Source organism: Scyliorhinus canicula, chromosome 17, assembly GCF_902713615.1.
Source record: "Scyliorhinus canicula chromosome 17, sScyCan1.1, whole genome shotgun sequence".
NCBI lineage: Eukaryota > Metazoa > Chordata > Chondrichthyes > Carcharhiniformes > Scyliorhinidae > Scyliorhinus > Scyliorhinus canicula.
The window spans coordinates 107,740,850-107,760,535 of NC_052162.1; the positions used below are offsets into that span (position 1 = coordinate 107,740,850).

Below are 19,686 nucleotides of genomic sequence, written 5' to 3' on the forward strand. Positions count from 1 at the left end.
TCCGTCTTTCCAGTGAAAACAATCTTACATTGTTCAACCTCTCCTCATAGCCAACATCCTTTAGTACAGGCAACATCCTGGTGAACTCTCTTTGCACTCTCTCCACAGCTTCCACGTCCTTCTGATAATGTTGGGACCAGAACTGCCTGCAATACTCCAAATGCGGCTGAACCAAGGTTTTATTTCGCTGCAACATGATTTCCCAACTCAGTGCCCTGGCTGATGAAAGCAAGCATGCCATTTCCTTCTTAATCACCTTGGCCACCTGTGTTGCCACTATTGGGGAACTGAGGACCAGCACGCCCAAATCCCTCTTATGTTAATGTTCCAAAGCGTTCTGCCATTTACAGTATAACTCGTACCTAGATTTGATCTTCCAAAATGTATCACCTCGCATTTGTCCGGATTAAACTTCCTCTACCATTTTTGTGCCCAAGTCTCAGCTATCTATATTCTGTTGTATCCTCTGATGATCCTCGGCTCGATCAGCAACTCAGCCAATGTTCGTGTTGTCTGCAAACTTACTGAACAGACCACCCACATTTTTCTCCAGATGATTTATGTATACTACAAACACCAGAGTACCCAGCACAGATCCCTGCAGAACACCACTAGCTACAGATCTCCATTCTGAAAAACACACTTCCACCGCGACACTGTCTTCTATACCAAGCCAGTTCTGGGTCCATCTAGCCAGCCTACCCCAAATTCCATGTGATTCTCGTTTTTGTACCAGCCTGTCATGTGGGACCATGTCAAACACCAAGTCCATATAAACTACATCCACAGCCCTTCCCTCATCAATTCTCTCTGTCACCTATTCAAAAAACTCCATCAAGTTGATGAGACATGATCTTCCCCATTCAAAACCATGCTGCCTGTCACTAACTCGTCCATTTTCCTCCAAACGTGCATATATCCTGTCCCTTTTCTAAATATCTTTTCCAAAAGTTTCCCCACCACTGATGTCAGGCTCGCCGGCCTATAATTTGCTGGATTATCCCTGCTTCCTTTCTTAAACAAGGGAACAACATTGGCTTTTCCCTAGTGCTCTATAACCTCGCCTGTGATGAAAGATGATGTGAAGATATCTGTTAAGGCCCCAGCTATTTCTCGCCTTGCCTCCTGCAGTAACCTGGGATAGATCCCATCTGGCCCTGTGGACTGTCTCCCTAAATGGAATTTAGGATACACAACACTTCCTCCTTTGATATATTGACGTTCTCCAGAATGTTCACACACCTACCCCTGACTTCAACATCTGCCATGTCCTCCCTGGTATGTACTACTCATGTACTACAAAGTACTCATTAAGGATTTCACCCACTTCCTGTGGTTCCACGCACCCACTTCCTGTGGTTCCATGCATAATTTCCCTCCATTGTCCTTGAGCAGGCCTACTCTTCCTCCTGTTACCCTCTTGCTCTTAATAAATGCATAAAAAGCCTTGGGATTCTCCTTGACCATATTTGCGAAAGAAATTTCATGGCCCCTTTTAGCTCTCCTAATTCCACGTTTCAGTTCCTTCCTACTTTCACTGTACTCCTCAAGCGCTTTGTCAGTTTTTATGCTTCCTTTTGATTGAGCTTACAATTTCCTTTTCCAGGGTTCCCGAATCCTGCCATTTCTATCCTTCATTTTTGCAACAACATGCCTCTCCTGCACGTCAATCAACTGGCCTTTAAAAGTCTCCCACATGCCAGACGTGGATTTGCCCTCAAAGAGCCGCTCCCAATCCACATTCCCCAGTTTCTGTTTAATTTGGATGTAATTGGCCCTTGCCCAATTAAGCATCCTCACGCAGGCCACTCTTGTCCTTATCCATGACTACTCAAAATCCTTTGGAATTGTGGTCTCTAAGCCCAAAATGCTCCCCCATTGAAACATCAATCAACTGGCCTGGCTCATTCTCCAATACCAAGTCTAGTATGGCCCCCTCCTTGGTTGGATTGTCAAAATATGTATCAAAAAGCCCCATCTAGGACACATCTAGCAAACTGCTCTCCATTCGAGCCCCAGGCTGTAAGGGATTCGCAGTTAATGAAAATGAAATGAAAATCGCTTATTGTCACAAATAGGCTTAGAACATAGAACATAGAACAGTACAGCACAGAACAGGCCCTTCAGCCCTCGATGTTGTGCCGAGCCATGACCACCCTACTCAAACCCACGTATCCCCCCTATACCCGTAACCCAACAACCCCCCCCCCCCCTAACCTTACTTTTATTAGCACACTACGGGCAATTTAGCATGGCCAATCCACCTAACCCGCACATCTTTGGACTGTGGGAGGAAACCGGAGCACCCGGAGGAAACCCACGCACACAGGGGGAGGACGTGCAGACTCCGCACAGACAGTGACCCAGCCGGGAACTGAACCTGGGACCCTGGAGCTGTGAAGCATTTATGCTAACCACCATGCTACCCTGCTGCCCCGTTACTGAGAAATGAAGTTACTGAGAAAAGCCCCTAGTCGCCACAATCCGGCGCCTGTTTGGGAAGGCTGGTACGGGAATTGAACCGTGCTGCTGGCCTGCCTTGGTCGGCTTTAAACGCCAGCTATTTAGCCCTGTGCTAAACCAGTCCCTAATATGGGGGGAGTTAAAATCATCCATCACAACTCCCCTGCTTTTTTCACATCTTTTCAGTATCTGACGACATAACTGCTCCTCTGTCTCCTGCAGGCTTTTGCGGTGTCTACAGTACACTCCCAACATTATGATTTCACCCTTCATCTTCCTGAGCTCTATCCATAATGCCTCACGACAAGATCCCTCCAATGTGTCCTCCCTGAACACTGCTTTGATCTGCTCCCTAATCAGCAATTCAACTCCCCCACCTCTCTTGTTTCCCCTTCAATCCCATCCAAAATAACAAAATCCTGGAATGTTAAGCTGCTAGTCCTGCCCCTTCTTTAACCATGTCTCCGTATTGAAATTACATCATAGTTCCATGCAGTAATCCAGGCTCTCAGTTCATCTGTCTTACCTGTTATACTTGTTGTATTGAAGCAAATGCGCTCCAGACCTACAGTTCTGTTGATCCCTGTGGCTTCCCTCTGCCTGCTCTTACTCTGCACCATGTTTATCTCAGTCTTACTTTTTTCCGCAGTCTCTGCACTTAGTGGCATACTGGCCCAGTTCCCACCCCCTGCCACACTAGTTCAGAAGCTACCGCTCCAGTTCACGTGCGACCCGTCGTTCTTGTACAGGTCCCACCTTCCCCAGATGACATCCCAGTGATCCAAATATCTAAAGCCCTCGCTCCTGCACTAGCTCTTTAGCCACGTGTTCAACTGTACCATCTCCCTGTTCCAAGCTTCACTAGCCCGTGGCATGGGGAATAATCCCGAAATTACTACCCGAGAGGTCCTGCTTTTTAGCTCGCGACCTAACTCCCTGAATTGTCTTTGCAGGACCTCTTCCTTCTTCCTGCCTATGTCATTAGTCCCAATGTGGACAATGGCATCTGTCGGTTTACCCTCCTGTTTCAGGATGTTCTGTAGCCATTTAGAGACAGATTAATCCTATCCAACTGAATCATGCTGATACGCGCGCAAGAGGAGGTTGAGTTCAGCCTGCGCATTGCGTCACACCACAGACCACAATCTGTTCCCCCCCCAACTCCTCCCACTTGCAGTTGATCCCCATAACTTGCCCCATCACCCCCCCTCCCCAACCACACCCAACCCCCCCATCTCCCACAATCACACACAACCCCCCCCCCCCACAACCACCCGTATGTATTCCCAATCCTACCCTCTCCCGACTTGTCCGGGAGCAACAATTGCTCGAATAGGACATTCCCGGCAACCTGGGAAACATCCTGCACTCCTTTCTTGCGAAGTCCCACACCTGAATATGCCTAAATTCAACTCAAACCTCTCGCAACTCATCTAATCCCACAAACTGCCCTTCCAGATACAAGTCTCTGACCCTCTCCAGTCCTGCCTCCCTCCAATTCCGTACATCCCATCCATCTTCCCCGGCTTAAACTGATAGTTCCCCACATACAATCTTTGAGATCACCATCTCCAGTTTCCAAAAGAAGATCTTCAAGTGAAAGGGTTTGGAAAACAAATAGGAACCTTGGCAGCACATTCATTTTCACGGCCTGCACCCTCCCTCCCAATACCAGGTGTCATGTATCCCATTCCTTAAAATCCCCCCGATCCCCTCCACCAATGTTGTCAAATTCCACTTGTGCATCGTAGCTCATTCCCTTGTCACCCAAATACCTGGGGCTGGATTCTCTGTTTTTGGGATGCTGGTCAGGGGCGGAGAATGGCGCAGCAGGTGGCCACGGGTAGCTGATATGCGGTTTGGTGTATTCTGCCGAGTACGCTTTTCGGGGCCTGGAGAATTGGGGAACCGGTGCCAGTCCCAATTCTGTGCGGGGAAATGGATTCTCTGCCCTGACGTTGGCCGAGATTTCGGTGTCGGGATGCGAAGATTCCAGCCCTGAACTTTTCCCAAGCCACCTTAAATGGCAACATCCCCAAATTGGCTCCCAGTCCTCCCGCATTCACGGAAACACCTCTCTCTTCCCGACATTCAATTTGTCCCCGGAGAAGGCCCCAAACCTCCCCAATATTCCCATGATCCTACCCATAATCTCCAGCGGGTCTGACAGAAACAACAACAGATCGTCCATGTGCAGCGTCACCTGATGTTCCCTGCCCCCCCTCACGATCCCCTGTCACTCCACTGACCACGCCCCCCCCTCCCCCAAGGGCAATCGCCAAGAACTCAATCGCCAGCACGAACAGCAGTGGCGAAACGGACACTCCTGTCTCGTACCTTTGTGCAGCCCAACCCTGTGAACTCATACCATCCATATCTACCACCGGAGCTACATACAAAAAGCCACAAACTTTGGTCTAAACCTAACCCCACCCAAGATCTCAAATAGATACCACCCATTCACCCGATCAAAAACCTTCTCTGCATGGATAACCGTCCCACAGGCAGCGTCATTTCTGCATCCCATAGTTTCCTGATATTACTGGAGAGCTGCTTACCCTTTGCAAAACCAGTTTGGTTCTCCGCCACCACCCCGGCACACATCCTCGATCCTTCTTGCCACCAACTTAGCCAGCACCTTCACATATGTGTTCAACAACAAAATGGGCCTTTAAGACCCACACTTCAGCAGATTCTTCCCTTCTCCGGGATTAGCGTAATCAATGCATGCTGAATTTGAATTGCCCTCCGTGTCAAAAAAGGTTAGAAGGGATGTTGGGTTACGGGGATAGGGGTGGAATTGAGGGATTAAGTGGGTCGATGCAGACTTGATGGACCTTCTGTATGTTCTATGTTCTCACAGTACCCCCGGAATGCCTCATTTATCTCTCCCGGCTGTGAAGCCACCTCCACCCCCCCCACTCCCCGCCGCCCTCCATTCTCCCCTTTAAGATTTCCCTGGACGCAGCCTGCCTCCTCAGCGGATGGTATGCTACTCGCCTTCTCCCCATATTCATGTTGCACCCCACTCGCCCTCCTTAACTGCCCCACTGTCTTCCCCTTTGTCAACCTATCAAACTGCACCTGCAACTTCTTACTCTCCACCAACAACTCTTTGGTTGGGGCCTCCGCGTATCTCCTGCCCACCTCAACTATCTCATCCAACAACCATCCATACTCCTCTCTTTGTCTCCTGTCCCTGGGCGGGATTCTCCGAGTCCGCGCCAGTTCAGAGAATCACTGTTTATGACGGAAAGTCGCGCGACGCCGGTCCAACGCCGTTTCGCCATTCTTCAAAGAAGCGAAAACGGTGTGGTCATGGATGGCGGCGCACGCCCCGGAGAATCACTTGAGGGGGTCTGCTGAGCGATCCTGCGGGCTCCCAGCGATACTGTGGCCTGGATGTGCCGAAGTCCTGACGGGTCACGCCGGCACGGTTCTAATGTGCTTTTAAAAATCGTCATGATGCGGCAGCAGGAGGTAGGGATCGGCGTTTTTGGGGGGGGGGGGGGGGGGGGGGGTCCAAGCACTGGCAGGACAGACACGGCCGTGGCTGGGGGGGGGGGGGGGGGGGGGGGCGGAAGAGGGGAGTGTCCCTCCAGGACATGGACAGCAACGATGGCGCAAGCCGGAGGGACGGGCAACAAGAGTCGGTGCACCGAGGGTGCGGGCAGGGGTTAGGGGTATGCGTGGCATGGGCGCAAGCTGCAAACCAGGGCGGCCATGCAGCCAATGGCATCTGGTTGTGGAGGGGCGCTTGCGCCATGGTGAAACTTGTCCTGTGGTGACACTGATGCCGTGTGGCATCGTTGGCGCAGACGGCTCAGAGAGGCGGCGGCAGCTGCAGCAGAGGGACGGGTTGCAGAGGACCAGGTGCCAGCCGCTCAGGCCCGAGGGCCGCCTGCCCGACAGCTGCATGAGGAAGAGAAGAAGGACCACGACGAGGGCGAGGCACAGGATGAGGATAGTGATGAGGAGGTAGTGGTGCCACGACGCCGGAGGCGCCCAATGAGGACTCGTGTCTACCGGCGCCGCATGTCCTTCCAGGCCCTCCCAGACAGGGCATGCAGGAGGAGACTCCGGATGAGCCGGGAAACTGTCGCCCATATCTGCGACCTGACAGCACACCTGGCACCTCGTGGGACTGGGAGAAGACACCATCTACGGTGGCCTTCAAGGTGACGGTCGCCCTGAACTTCTGCGCGATGGGATTGTTACAGTCCCTGAGTGGGGACCTGTCTGGCATCTCCCAGGCATTGGTACACCGGTGCATCCGTGCAGTGACGGATATCCTGTATGACATCGCGGAGCACTACATCCAGTTCCCTGTGGACCGCGCCCGCCAGGATGCCCGGGCAGCGGGGTTCGCGGCCATGGCCAGGATACCCATGGTCCAGGGGGTGATTGATGGGATGCATGTCGCCATCCGGCCACCAGCAGATAACAGGGCTGTGTTCATGAACAGGAAGGGGACCTACTTCATGAATATTCAGCTGGTCTGTGACCACCAGGTGAAGATCCTGCACGTCTGCGCCCGGTACCTGGGCAGTGTGCATGACTCGTTCATATTGGCACAATCGTTCATCAGACGGGTTACCCGTTGCGGTCGTGGAGGTGCTTCGGGCTGCTGAAAATGCGCTTCCGGTCCCTGGGACCCTCTGGGGGGGGGCCCCGAGATGGGTTACCCATTGCGGTCGTGGAGGTGCTTCGGGCTGCTGAAGATGCGCTTCCGATCCCTGGAACCCTCTGGGGGGGGCCTCCAGTACCCGTCGGAGAGGGTCGGTTGCATCGTTGTGATCCGCTGTGTCCTCCACAATGAAGCCCGGGGGAGCGGAAGGGGTGGGGGAGGGGGACGCCTCTCCAGATGAGGAGGATGGAGAGGGGGCGGGAGCAATCGATGGGACTTGGGGACTGGATATGGACGGGAGGCTGCACGACGTCACCGGCAGGGCCAGCGAGCAAGGGAGGCGTTGATCGCCTCATGTTTCACCAATTAGGGCGTGGCGGTTCGCTGAGCAGCAGCAGTGACACCATTGTACTGCACCACCTCACACCCCACCTCCCACAACACCCATGAGATGCACATGCCTTAGCTCCCACACCACCGCATGCAGACCACGCCTCCATTACACATCCACCTGCGGCTGGGCTCACAGGGTTGCTTGTGTAAGCGGGTGTGGTCCATACCATGGATACATAGAGAAATACAGCACAGAACAGGCCCTTCGGCCCACGATGTTGTGCCGAACTTTTGTCCTAGGTTAATCATAGATTATCATAGAATTTTGGACACTAAGGGCAATTTATCATGACCAATCCACCCAACCTGCACATCTTTGGACTGTGGGAGGAAACCGGTGCACCCGGAGGAAACCCATGCACACACGGGGAGGATGTGCAGACTCCACACAGACAGTGACCCAAGCCAGAATCGAACCTGGGACCCTGGAGCTGTGAAGCAATTATGCTATCCACAATGCCACCGTGCTGCCCTTAAGAACAAATTCATCTACACTCCATTATTCTACCCTAATCCATGTACCTATCCAATAGCTGCTTGAAGGTCCCTAACATTTCCGACTCAACTACTTCCACAGGCAGTGCGTTCCATGCCCCCACTACTCTCTGGGTAAAGAACCTACCTCTGACATCCCCCCTATATCTTCCACCATTTACCTTAAATTTATGTCCCCTTGTAATGGTTTGTTCCACGCGGGGAAAACGTCTCTGACTGTCTACTCTATCTATTCCCCTGATCATCTTATAAACCTCTGTTAAGTCGCCCCTCATCCTTCTCCGTTCTGATGAGAAAAGGCCAAGCACCCTCAACCTTTCCTCGTAAGACCGACTCTCCATTCCAGGCAACATCCTGGTAAATCTCCTTTGCACCTTTTCCAAAGCTTCCACATCCTTCCTAAAATGAGGTGACCAGAACTGCACACAGTACTCCAAATGTGGCCTTACCAAGGTATTGTACAGCTGCATCATCACGGCTCTTAAATTCAATCCCTCTGCTAATGAACACTAGCACACCACAGGCCTTCTTCACAGCTCTATCCACTTGAGTGGCAACTTTCAAAGATCTATGAACATAGACCCCAAGATCTCTCTGCTCCTCTACATTACCAAGAACCCTACCGTTAACCCTGTATTCCGCATTCATATTTGTCCTTCCAAAATGGACAACCTCACACTTGTCAGGGTTAAACTCCATCTGCCACTTCTCAGCCCAGCTCTGCATCCTATCTTTGACTCTTTGCAGCCGACAACAGCCCTCCTCACTATCCACAACTCCACCAATCTTCGTATCATCTGCAAATTTACTGACCCACCCTTCAACTCCCTCATCCAAGTCATTAATGGAAATCACAAACAGCAGAGGACCCAGAACTGATCCCTGCGGTACGCCACTGGTAACTGGGCTCCAGGCTGAATATTTGCCATCCACCACCACTCTCTCGGTTAGCCAGTTCGTTATCCAACTGGTCAAATTTCCCACTATCCCATGCCTCCTTACTTTCTGCATAAGCCTACCATGGGGAACCTTATCAAATGCCTTATTAAAATCCATGGACACGACATCCATTGCTTTACCTTCATCCACATGCTTGGTCACCTCCTCAAAGAAGACAATAAGACTTGTAATGCAAGACCTACCCCTCACAAATCCGTGCTGACTATCCCTAATCAAGCAGTGTCCTTCCAGATGCTCAGAAATCCTATCCCTCAGTACCCATTACTTTGCCTACCACCAAAATAAGACTAACTGGCCTGTAATTGCCAGGGTTATCCCTATTCCCTTTTTTGAACATGGGCACGACATTCGCCACTCTCCAATCCCCTGGTATCACCCCTGTTGACAGTGAGGATGAAAAGATCATTGCCAACGGCTCTGCAATTTCATTTCTTGCTTTCCAAAGAATCCTTGGATATATCCTGTCAGGCCCGGGGGACTTGTCTATCCTCAAGTTTTCAAAACGCCCACACATCTTCCTTTCTAACAAGTATCTCCTCGAGCTTACCAGTCTGTTTCACACTGTCGTCTCCAACAATATGGCCCCTCTCGTTTGTAAATACTGAAGAAAAGTACTCGTTCAAGACCTCCTATCTCTTCAGACTCAATACTCAAACTCCCGCTACTGTCCTTGATCGGACCAACCCTTGCTCTAGTCATTCTCTATTTCTCACATATGTGTAAAAGGCCTTGGGGTTTTCCTTGATCCTACCCGCCAAAGATTTTTCATGCCCTCTCTTAGCTCTCCTAATCCCTTCAGTTCCCTCCTGGCTATCTTGTATCCCTCCAGCACCCTGTCTGAACCTTGCTTCCTCAGCCTTACATAAGTCTCCTTCTTCCTCTTAACAAGACATTCAACCTCTCTTGTCAACTGTGGATCCCTCACTCAACCATCTCTTCCCTGCCTGACAGGGACATATATATCAAAGACACGCAGTACCTGTTCCTTGAACAAGTTCCACATTTCACTAGTGTCCTTCCCTGACAGCCTATGTTCCCAACTTATGCACTTCAATTCCTGTCTGACAGCATTGTATTTACCCTTCCCCCAATTGTAAACCTTGCCCTGTTGCACGCACCTATCCATCTCAAGGGCAGCACGGTAGCATTGTGGATATCACAATTGCTTCACAGCTCCAGGGTCCCAGGTTCGATTCCGGCTTGGGTTACTGTCTGTGCGGAGTCTGCACATCCTCCCAGTGTGTGCGTGGGTTTCCTCCGGGTGCTCCGGTTTCCTCCCACAGTCCAAAGATGTGCAGGTTAGGTGGATTGGCCATGATAAATTGTCCTTAAGTGTTGGGTGGGGTTACTGGGTTATGGGGATAGGGTGGAGGTGTTGACCTTGGGTAGGGTGCTCTTTCCAAGAGCCGGTGCAGACTCGATGGGCCGAATGGCCTCCTTCTGCACTGTAACTTCTACGATAATCTCCATTACTAAAGTGAAAGTCACAGAATTGTGGTCACTACCTCCAAAATGCGACCCCACGAACAAATCTATCACCTGCCCTGGTTCATTACCAAGTACCAAATCCAATATGGCGCCTCCTCTGGTCGGACAATCTACACACTGTGTCAGAAAAGCTTCCTGGACACACTGCACAAACACCACCCCATCCAAACTATTTGATCTGAAGAGTTTCCACTCAATGTTTGGGAAGTTGAAGTCACCCATGACTACTACCCTGTGACTTCTGCACCTTTCCAAAATCTGTTTCCCAATCTGTTCCTCCAGATCTCTGCTGCTATTGGGGGGCCTATAGAAAACTCCCAACAAGGTGACTGCTCCTTTCCTATTTCTGACTTCAACCCACACTACCTCAGTAGGCAGATCCTCCTCAAACTGCCTTTCTGCAGCTGTTATACTATCTCTAATTAACAATGCCACCCCCCCCCCCCCCCTTTACCAGCCTCCTTAATCTTGTTGAAACATCTATAACCAGGGATCTTCAACAACCATTTCTGCCCCTCTTCTATCCAAGTTTCTGTGATGGCCACCACATAGTAGTCCCAAGTACCGATCCATGCCTTAAGTTCACCCACCTTATTCCTATGCTTCTTGCGTTGAAGTATACACACTTCAACCCATCTCCTTGCCTGCAAGTACTCTCCTTTGTCAGTGTTACCTTCCCACTGCGTCACTACACGCTTTGGCGTCCTGAATATCAACTTCCTTAGTTGCTGGACTACACATCCGGTTCCCATTTCCTGCCAAATTAGTTTAAACCCTCCCGAAGACTACTAGAAAACCTCTCTCCCAGGATATTGGTGCCCCTCTGGTTCAGATGCAACTCGTCCTGCTTGTGCAGGTCCCACCTTCCCCAGAATGCGCTCCAATTATCCAAATACCTGAAGCCCTCCCTCCTACACCATTCCTGCAGCCACGTGTTCAACTGCACTCTCTACCTATTCCTAGCCTCGCTATCACGTGGCACCGGTAACAAACCAGAGATGACAACACTCTCTGTCCTGGCCTTTAACTTCCAGCCTAACTCCATAAACTTGTTTATTACCTCCACAACCCTTTTCCTACCGACGTCGTTGATACCAATGTGCACCATGACTTCTGGCTGCTCACCCTCCCCCTTCAGGATCCTGAAGACACGATCCAAGACATCCCTGGCACCCGGGAGGCAACATATCTTCCGGGAATCTCGCTTGCGACCACAGAATCTCCTATCTATTCCCCTAACCATTGAATCTCCTATCACTATTGCTTTTCTATTCTCCCCACTTCCCTTCTGAGCCCCAGAGCCAGACTCAGTGCCAGAGACCTGGCCGCTAGGGCCTTCTCCTGGTAGGTCATCCCCCCCCAACAGCATCCAAAATGATATACTTGTTTTGAAGGGGAACGGCCACGAGGGATCCCTGCACTGTCTGCCTGTTAGTTTTCTTTCCCCTGACTGTAACCCAGCTACTCTTGTCCAATACCGTGGGTGTGGCTACCTCCCTGTAACTCTTTTCGATAACCCCCTCTGCCTCCCGGATGATCCGAAGTTCATCCAGCTCCAGCTCCAGTTCCCTAACACGGTCTCTGAGGAGCTGGAGTTGGGTGCACTTCCCGCAGGTACAGTCAGCGGGGACACCGGTGGTATCCGTCACCACCCACATCCTACAGGAGGAGCATGCAACTGCCCTAGCCTCCATCCCCTGTTACTTTACAGAATATAGTTGCCCTGTAGACCAACTGGACCTCCGCCCTCCGACTCTGCTCACAGTCAGCTGTACTCTCTGTAAACTCCTGGCTCCCTTCTCACTCTTTGAGGAAATGAAATGAAAAGGAGCACCTTACTCCCTCCTCACCTAACTCGCTCAGTTACCAAACTCTCACTATAGCACTCAAATGCACCAAGTTCAGCACTCCCTCAGTCACCAAACTCTCACTATAGCACTCAAATGCACCAAGTTCAGCACTCCAGTGCAAACAAAGTCTGCACTGTAGCTGGATCCTTTTTATACTGTGAATCTAGCCTCTGAAAACTGGCCTAATTTAATTAATTAACAAGCAAGTACCTACAAGTAGAACTTTTGTTTAAAGCCGATTCAGAATTCACCTTCTTCTAAATCAAACAGCAACTTTTAAATTAATTAACTAAATAAAAGAAATACTAGACTTTAGATAAAAATGAACCCTTATACTCCCTCCGTCCACAAACTCTCACTATAGCACTCAAATGCACCAAGTTCAGCACTCCAGTGCAAACCGTCCCATGGAGAGGCCCGAGGTCCACTATGCACCCCGTCACCTGCCGCTGGCAGTCCTGGAGGCCCGCTGTAGTATCGACCTGGGTCTGAACAATAGCAGCGATCGAGCTCAGGGAATGGCCCATCCCTCTATGGGACTGCCCCACCTCCCTCTGGGCCTGTGCGACGCCTTCCAGTACCTGGGTAATGGCGCCGATGCGCTCAGCGATGGCCTGCTGAGACTGGGCCATCACCTGGGCAATGCCGCCGATGCTCTCAGCGATTGCCTGCTGAGACTCGGCCTTTCTGCGGAGCGCTCCTGCAATCTCCAGCAGGCTCTGGCCCATGGCTGCCTGTGAGAGGGAAACCTTGTCCTGGGTCACGGATGACGCAAGCACATGAAGCCCCATTCCTTGCATAACCTGACCCATGGCCGACACCGTTGCCTCCATTGCCTCCACCGCGGACGCTACCCGTGCGGTGTCGGCCTGGGTGGCAGCCATGACCGGCACCACGCCCTGCTCCTGGATCCGGATGGATTCTTCCACCTGCGTCTGCAGCTACTGGAAGCCTGCCGTCATTCCGTTCTCTAGTCTCTCGGTGTCTGACTGCATCGGGTTGATGGTGGGTCTGGTAAGTCCAGGAACCCGGGAACCATCTGGGCGGCAACTGGTTGCTGGGGCAGGTCTGTCCTCCGACCGTCCGGCCCCTCGGCTGCTCCTACTTCCACCTGCTGTACCGTTACGGCTGTGTGGTGTGTCCTGGGTCTCATCCTGGGTGTCTGTGTCCTGGGTCTCGTCCTGGGTGTCTGTGTCCGTGTCCTGGGTCTCGTCTTGGGTGTCCGTGTCCTGGGTCTCGCCCTGGGTGTCCGTGTCAGTGTCCTAGGTCTCGCCCTGGGTCTCGTCCTGGGTGTCCATGTCCGTGTCCTGGGTCTCGTCCTGGGTGTCCATGTCAGTGTCCTGGGTCTCGTCCTGGGTGTCCATGTCAGTGTCCTGGGTCTCGTCCTGGGTGACCGTGCCCTGGGTGTCCATGTCTGTGTCCTGTGTCTCGTCCTGGGTGTCCGTGCCCTGGATCTCGTCCTGGGTGTCCGTGTCCTACATAGAACATAACAGTGCAGTAGAGGCCCTTCAGCCCTTGATGTTGGCCGACCTGTGAATCCTCTCTAAAGCCCATCTACACTATTCCCTTATCATCCTTATGCCTATCCAATGACCATTTGAATGCGTTTAGTGTTGGCGAGTCCACTACTGTTGTAGACAGGGCATTCCACGCCCTTACTACTCTCTGGGTAAAGAACCTACCTCTGACATCTGTCCTATATCTATCTCCCCTCAATTTAAAGCTATGTTCCCTCGTGCTAGACATCACCATCCGAGGAAAAAGGCTCTCATCCTCTGATCTAATCTAATCCTCTGATCATCTTGTATGCCTCAATTAAGTCGCCTCTTAACCTTCTTCTCTCTACGAAAACAGCCTAAGTCCCTCAGCCTTTCCTCATAAGATCTTCCCTCCATACCAGGCAACATCCTGGTAAATCTCCTCCGCACCCTTTCCAATGCTTCCACGTCCTTCCTATAATGCATAAGGGGCTGGTTTAGCTCACTGGGCTAAATCGCTGGCTTTTAAAGCAGACCAAGCAGGCCAGCAGCACGGTTCGATTCCTGTACCAGCCTCCCCGGACAGGCGCCAGAATGTGGCGACTAGGGGATTTTCACAGTAACTTCATTGAAGCCTACTCGTGACAATAAGCGATTTATCCTTTTCAAGCGGTCGACCAGAAACGGCACGCAATACTCCAAATGGGCTGCACCAGAGTTTTGTACAGCAGCAACATGACCTCATGGCTCTGAAACCCAATCCCTTACCAATAAAGTAAAATCTAACAAAAAAAATATGCAGTTCAAACCCACCTATCAACTGACAACTGGGTGCGGGCAACTTTCAGGCATCAGATGGACATGCAGACACCCCAAGATCCTCACACGGGCTCATCCACACTACGGGGCCGCAAGAATCTTACCATTGGCCCATACTCTTATCTTCCTGTTATTCCTTCAAAATGAATCCCTCACACTTTAATGCATAAACTTCCATTTGCGCCTGTCAGCCCAGCTCGCAGCTTATCTATGTTCCTCTGTAACGTTGTAACATCCTTCTACACGTCCACAAACTCCACCGACTTAGTGTCATCTGCAAAGTACTCACCCATCCTTCTACACCCTCCTCCAGGCCATTTATAAAAATTACAAACGCCAGCGGCCCCAAAACAGATCCTTGTGGGACACCATTAGTAACTGGACACCAGTCTGAACATTTCCCATCAACCACCACCCTTTGTCTTCTTCCAGCTAGCCAATTTCTGATCCAAACTGCTAAATCACCCTGAACCCCATGCCTCCGTATTTTCTGCAACTGCATACTGTGGGGAACCTTATCAAACGCTTTACTGAAATCCATATACACCACATCAACTGCTTTACCCTCATCCACCTGTTTGGTCACCTTCTCAAAGAACTCAATAAGGTTTGTGAGGCACGAGCTACCCTTCACAAAACCATGTTGACTATCTCTAATCAAATTATTCCTTTCCAGATGATTATACATCTTATCTCTTATAAACCTTTCCAAGACTTTTCCCACAACAGAAGTAAGGCTCACTGGTCTATAGTTACCGGGATTGTCCCTACTCCCCTTCTTTAACAAGGGGACAACGTTTGCTACCTTCCAGTCTTCTGGCACTATTCCTGAATACGAAGATGACTTAAAGATCAAAGCCAAAGGCTCAGCAATCTCCTCCCTAGCTTCCCAGAGAATCCTAGGATAAATCCCATCCGGCCCAGGGGACTTAGCTTTTTTAACACTTTCCAGAATCGCTAACACCTCCTCCTTATGTACCTCAAGCCCTTATAGTCTAGTAGCCTGTATCACAGTATTCTCCTCGACAACATTGTCTTTTTCCTGTGTGAATACGGACGAAAAATACTCATGTAGCACCTCTCCTATCTCCTCGGACTGCACGCACAACTTCCTACTACTGTCCTTGACTGGCCCTACTCTTACCCTAGTCATTCTTTTGTTCCTGACATATCTATAGAAAACTTTAGTGTTATCCTTGATCCTACCTGCCAAAGACTTCTCAAGTCCCCTCCTGGCTCTTCTTAGCTCTCTCTGTAGATCCTTCCGAGCTAACTTGTAACTCTCAAGTGCCCTAAATGAACCATCACGTCTCATCATTACATCAAGATTTGGGATGTATAGGATGGGGAAGGAAACTGCAGGGGATGGGTACAATCGAAATGTGGAGCTTTTTCAAGGAACGGCTATTCCGTGTCCTTGATAAGTATGTACCTGTCAGGCAGGGAGGAAGTTGTCGAGCAAGGGAACCGTGGTTTACTAAGGAAGTTGAAGCACTTGTCAAGAGGAAGAAGAAGGCTTATGTTAGGATGAGACATGAAGGCTCAGTTAGGGCACTTGAAAGTTACAAGTTAGCCAGGAAGGACCTAAAGGGAGTGTTAAGAAGAGCGAGGAGAGGACACGAAAAGTCGTTGGCGGATATGATCAAGGAAAACCCTAAGGCTTTCTATGGGTATATCAGGAACAAAAGAATGACTAGAGTAAGATTAGGGCCAATCAAAGATAGTAGTGGAAAGTTGTGTGTGGAATCAGAGGAGATGGGGAAGCGTTAAATGGATGTTTTTCGTCAGTGTTTACACTGGAGAAAGACAATGTTGTCGAGGAGAATACTCAGGTATAGTCGACCAGGCTAGATAGGATTGAGGTTCACAAGGAGGAGGTGTTAGCAATTTTGGAAAGTGTAAAAATAGATAAGTCCCCTGGGCCAGATGGGATTTATCCTAGGATTCTCTGGGAAGCCAGGGGAGAGATTGCAGAGCCTTTGTCCTTGATCTTTATGTCATCTTTGTCGACAGGAATAGTGCCGGAAGACTGGAGGATAGCAAATGTTGTCCCCTTGTTCAAGAAGGGGAGTAGAGACAACCCTGGTAATTATAGACCTGAGAGTCTTACTTCGGTTGTGGGTAAAATGTTGGAACAGGTTATAAAAGAGATAGGGTTTATAATCATCTTGAAAAGAACAAGTTGATTAGCGATACTCAACACGGTTTTGTGAAGGGTAGGTCATGCCTCACAAACGTTAAGTTTTTTGAGAAGGTGACCAAACAGGTGGATGAGGGTAAAGCGATTGATGTGGTGTATATGGATTTCAGTAAGGCATTTGATAAGGTTCCCCACGGGAGGCTATTGCAGAAAATACGGAAGTATGGGATTGAAGGCGATTTAGCTGTTTGGATCAGTAATTGGCTAGCTGAAAGAAGACAGAAGGTGGTGGTTGATGGCAAATGTTCATCCTGGAGTTCAGTTACTAGTGGTGTACCGCAAGGATATGTTTTGGGGCCACTGCTGCTTTTCATTTTTATAAATGACCTGGAAGAGGGTGTAGAAGGATGGGTTAGTAAATTTGCAGATGACACGAAGGTCGGTGGAGTTGTGGACAGTGCTGAAGGATGTTATAGGTTACAGAGGGACATAGATAAGCTGCAGAGCTGGGCTGAGAGGTGACGGATGGAGTTTAATGCGGAAAAGTGTGAGGTGGTTCACTTTGGAAGGAGCAATAGGAATGCAGAGTACTGGGCTAATGGCAAGATTCTTGATAGTGTAGATGAACAGAGAGATCTCGGCATCCAGGTACATAAATCCCTGAAAGTTGCCGCCCAGGTTAATAGGGCTGTTAAGAAGGCATATGGTGTGCTCGCCTTTATCAGTAGGGGGACTGAGTTTCGGAGCCACGAGGTCATGCTGCAGCTGTACAAAACTCTGGTGCGGCCGCACCTGGAGTACTACGTGCAGTTCTGGTCACCACATTATAGGAAGGATGTGGAAGCTTTGGAAAGGGTTCATAGGAGATTTACTAGGATGTTACGTGGTATGGAGGAAAGGTCTTCTGAGGAAAGGCTCAGGGACTTGAGGTTGTTTTCGTTAGAGAGGAGAAGGCTGAGAGGTGACTTAATAGAGACATATAAGATAGTCAGAGGGTTAGATAGGGTGGACAGTGAGAGTCTTTTTCCTCGGATGGTGATGACCAATACGAGGGGACATAGCTTTAAATTGAGGGGTGGTAGATATAGGACAGATGTCAGAGGCAGTTTCTTACTTGCAGAGTAGTAGGGGTGTGGAACGCCCTGCCTGCAACAGTAGTAGACTCGCCAAATTTAAAGGCATTTAAGTGGTCACTGGATAGACATATGGATGAAAATGGAATAGTGTAGGTCAGATAGGCTTCAGATGGTTTCACGGGTAGGCGCAACATCGAGGGGCGAAGGGCCCGTACTGCGCTCTAATGTTCTATGTTAAGCCTCCTTCTTCCTCTTGACAAGTGTTTCAACATGGTTCCCTCGCTTGACCACTTCCCCCCTGCCTGAGAGGTACATGCTTATCAAGGACACGCAGTAGCTGTTCCTTGAACATGCTCCACATTTCCATTGTGCCCATCCCCTGCAGTTTTCCTCTCTAGCCGATGCATCCTAAGTCTTGCCTCATCGCATCATAATTGCCTTTCCCCCAGATATGACTCTTGCCTTGCGGTATATACCTACCCCTTTCCATCACTAAAGTAAACGTAATCGAATTGTGGTCACTATCACCAAAGTGCTCACCTACCTCCAAATCTAACACTTGTCCTGGTTCTTTACCCAGTACCAAATCCAATACGGCCTCGCCTCTCGTTGGCCTATCTACATACTGGGTCAGGAAACCCTCCTGCACACATTGGACAAAAACGGACCCATCGAAAGTACTCGAACTATAGTGTTTCCAGTCAATATTTGGAAAGTTAAAGTCCCCCATAACAACTACCCTGTTACTTTTGCTCCTATCCAGAATCATCTTTGCAATCCTTTCCTCTGCATCTCTGGAACTTTTCGGAGGCCCATATAAAACTCCGAACAGGGTGACCTCTCCTTTCCTGTTTCTAACCTCAGCCCATACTACCTCAGTAGTCGAGTCCTCATCAAACGTCCTTTCAGCCACCGTAATACTGTCCTTGACTAACAATGCCACCCCTCCCCCTCTGTTACCACCTTCCCTGAGCTTACTGAAATATTTAAACCCCGGCACCTGCAACAACCATTCCTCTCCCTGCTCTATCCATGTCTCCGAAATGACCACAACATCGAAGTGCCAGGTTCCAACCCATGCCGCAAGCTCACCCACCTTATTCTGGATGCTCCTGGCATTGAAGTAGACGCACTTTAAACCACCTTCCTTGCTGCCGGTACACTCCTGCAACTTTGAAACCTTACTCATGACCTCACTACTCTCAACCTCTTGTGTACTGGAGCTACAATTCAGGTTCCCAATTCCCTGCTGAACTAGTTTAAACCCTCCCGAAGAGCATTAGGAAACTTCCCCCCTCCCAGGATATTAGTACCCCTCTGGTCCAGGTGTAGACCATTCTGTTTGTCGAGGTCCCACCTACCCCAGAATGAGCACCAATTGTCCAGGAATCTGAAACCCTCCCTCCTGTACCATCCCTGCAGCCACGTGTTCAACTGCTCTCTCTCCCTATTCCTGGACTCGCTAGCACGTGGCACGGGTAACAACCCAGAGATAATAACTCTGTTTATCCTGGATCTAAGTTTCCAGCCTAGCTCCTTGAATTCCTGCCTTATATCCCTATCCCTTTTCCTACGTATGTCGTTGGTACCTATGTGGACCACGACTTGGGGCTGCTCCCCCTCCCCCTTGAGGATTCGGAAAACAGGATCCGAGACATCGCGAACCCTGGCACCTGGGAGGCAACACACCAACCGCGAGACTCTCGTTCCCACAGAATCTATCCCCCTAACTATGGCGTCTCGAATGACTAATGTTCTTCTCCTCTCCCCCCTTCCCTTCTGAGCAACAGGGACAGACTCTGTTCCAGAGACCTGTAACCCATGGCTGACCCCTGGTAAGTCTCTCTCCCCCCCCCCCCCCCCCAAACAGTATCCAAAGCGGTATACCTGTTACTAA

General features: G+C 50.2%; 1 protein-coding gene across 5 annotated transcripts in view; it reads left to right on the forward strand.

The window, feature by feature from the left end:
- The window catches only part of LOC119951693 (zinc finger protein 239-like), a 62,171-nt gene that overhangs the window by 24,647 nt on the left and 17,838 nt on the right, over positions 1–19,686 (forward strand). The window contains exon 3 of one of the 5 annotated variants that reach the window (XR_005457656.1): positions 109–436. The exons of the other annotated variants lie outside the window; for them this stretch is intronic. The gene's annotated coding sequence lies outside the window, so the exon portion shown is untranslated. Of the gene's footprint in view, positions 1–108; positions 437–19,686 lie in introns of those variants that run through there. 5 annotated transcript variants of the gene reach the window in all.